The sequence below is a fragment of the Nannospalax galili genome, unplaced genomic scaffold (genome assembly GCF_000622305.1).
Source record: "Nannospalax galili isolate Female #2095 unplaced genomic scaffold, S.galili_v1.0 scaffold17676, whole genome shotgun sequence".
Lineage (NCBI taxonomy): Eukaryota > Metazoa > Chordata > Mammalia > Rodentia > Spalacidae > Nannospalax > Nannospalax galili.
The window spans coordinates 4,830-7,793 of record NW_008336945.1 but is presented as its reverse complement, the minus strand read 5'-3'; the positions used below and the strand labels follow the sequence as shown (position 1 = coordinate 7,793).

General features: G+C 41.0%; 1 pseudogene; it reads left to right on the top strand.

Annotated features, from left to right (window-relative positions):
- Positions 1-1,852: 1,852 nt before the first annotated feature.
- On the top strand, positions 1,853-2,419 carry LOC115070128 (annotated as a pseudogene).
- Positions 2,420-2,964: the final 545 nt, after the last annotated feature.

Below are 2,964 nucleotides of genomic sequence, written 5' to 3'. Positions count from 1 at the left end.
GTGATCTAAATTTGACCTCAAAATACTTTATGATTATTTTATCCCCCCATACCATCCTATTCTGCAACATGGTTATAATGTTTTGCTATCTCTTTGAGGATATTAGGTTTTGTCTCTATAAACTCATTGTTTCTTTCTAGTTTCCTTTTTAGCTTTTTGGAGATAGTTGACAATTTTTGGCTGTTTCTTCATCTTCAAGAGAGGGAGAGAAATAATCTAAGGCATGGGGCTGTGCTCTTGCTTGGCAGGTGCTATAGTTTGAGTCTGAAATATAAATTGCCACAAAAATGTGCTAAGAGGTAAAAAAAAGTTTCCTTTTATATTATTAACATTAAAACCCAAATATTGCCAGCATGCTTTTTAAATCTTAGGTGTTTATTTTATAAACACTTACATGATATAGTACTGAGTTAGAACTGGAGCAGGCACATAATAACATTCATGCACTGTGAAGATGTGGTAGCTGAGAAATACAGCAAATAGACCAGCAGTCATTTACATGACAATGAATACCTTTCCTGAAATAAGGACTTTCAATACAAGAGAGAGTAAAGTACATATACAGTAGACAAAATCAAATTGACATATTTAGAAACCATGATAAAATTTACAGAGAAAGTATACTTAAAATTATAGCTTCTGGGGTCTGGGGGGTGTGGCTCAGTGGTAGAACTCTTGCCTAGCATGTGCTTAGGCCCTTGGGTTCTGTCCCCAGCACTCCCCAAAATTTGAGTAGCTTTTCTTTCATTCATTTTTTTTTCATTCATTCTCTTTTTTCAGTACTGAAGACTGAACCAAGGGCCTTGCATATGCTAGACAAACATATGGCTCCTTTCTTGATCTCCAGTGTCTCAGAATAACCAAGGGTGCATCACTGACATCCTTTTTACTCACCGTTGAGGGTAAAGCTTCCGTTTCAATAACATTCTCCCTTCCATGCTCAATAAATAGCATATAATTAACATTACTAGGCTGCAGACTGGTGATAATTCTGTTTTAAGGGCAGACATTGAAAACTCTCACTAAAATTCCTGCTATAAGGACAGCAACAGCAACAGTTAAAGCCATTCCATGGTAGAAAATCAGCTGTCTCCCTGTCAAGACTTCCCCAACAGTGGGCACTGCGTACTGGCTGTTTTCTTCAAGTTCCAACTGGCTCGTCTGGCTCTCTGGTCTGATGGAATCAGGCAAAATCACTCCATTGGCCACTTCCTTTTCTGGGGCAGGCAGATCTGTTTGTACAGAGAGGAGGGATGTTCACTTGTATACTGAGCCAAGGCAATACCAAGCAATACCCATTGTTGTGGTATAACAAGAGACCCCCAGTCATTGGTTAGTATTTGTAAAATTACATCAAATCACTTCATAGGCGAGATCAGGATCTACCTGGCCAATTATTATGGCTGAGATCAATGTTATTGGGCATGAGGGAAAGTTCTCATAAGCTAAGCAACTCTGGCCACACAGAGCTTCAGACTTTGAAAGGCAGAGATAGTGTAAGAGAGAATGGCTCATTACCTGCCAAGGTAGGTATAGTCTCTTTATTGCCTTTTAGCCCAGCTCGAACCTGTGCCTAAAAACAAGGCTACATGAGTTAGCAAAGTAGAAATCAAATCAAGCTAGTGGCACTTTTAAAAAAATTCCTATTTAACGCTCTTGCTGAAAGTTTGTAATATCTAGCACAACTTTCTTGGCCCTGAAAGCCAAAGGGACTAGAAAGCTAAAGGGTGACGCTTGGCACACTGGAACTCATCCCCATCTCCTCACTGGGTTCCTCCTCTAAGCCACCCACCCACCCATCTCATGTTGGGCCTCACCAGTTGGAATAGCTCCCAGTCTCTGCATCTGCTCACATGGGTTGCCACCTCTGCCTGTGTTCTGTTTCTGCCTCAAAGTGTGTCCCAGAAATCACAGATACTTATCACATTGCTTTCTTGTAAGAACAGCTAAAAAAAATTTCTTAAAAGATACTTTAAAGACACCGGGAGAACTCAGAGAGTGCAGCCAGGTCTGAGCGAATGTATTGGGTATGAGGGCGGCTGCACCATAAGCCCATGGTCATGGTTGGAGCGCTGGTGTGGAAGGAGGAGGACTATGTCCGGAGCAAGGACTTAATGGAATTATCTCATGAGTATGCACTTCTTGGGGCACAGCTGTCAACTCGGGTCGCCTCTCTGCTGTCATCAGTGACATGAAGTCTCCAAAGTATCAGTGGGCAGTTGACATTCACCTTATGTAGTTATTCTTTGACACTCAGGAGATTCGCCTACATGGTACATCCTGGAAATTGGCTTCTGTTTGCACATCCTGTAACAAATGAAGTTGCCCAGCTTACTCAGGGAGGAAGGCTTATCAACTATAAGACTGTAAGCAGACATCGTCATAGCAACCCAAGAACCAGCTCTTGAACAGGACAGCACCCCAGCCACTGGTGACACCCACAGATCCATCAGTATAAATAGTCTTGCTAAGGGGAAAACACGGAATGCTATGTTTAATAATCACACCATCTTTATAGAAATAGTCAAGAGTTCCTAAATCAACTCTCTGCTGCCTTACAAGTGCTAAAAATGTATTTTTCTTCAAGAGTAGCTCAAAATACACAGCTAATTTAATAATTTTGAATGGTGGCTTTATCTCCAGTAATCTGTAGTAATATGTATATTATCTTTGGGAATTTGCTTAATAAAAACCAAAGGGAACACAATTTTGTAACTATAAGCACTTAAGTACTCGAAATTCTTAACTTTTTGTTTTTTAAAAATATCTTTTTATTTTTATGTGTATGACTGTATTGCCTGCATGTATGTAAGTGCAGCCATGTTGTGCAGCGCCAGCTGAGGTCAGAAGGGAGGGGGGGTCAGATTCCCCTGGAACTAGAGTTAGGGACAGTTGTTAGCTGCCATGTGGATGCTGGAAATTGAACCCAGGTCCTCTGCAAGAAGAGCCAGTACACTTAACCAC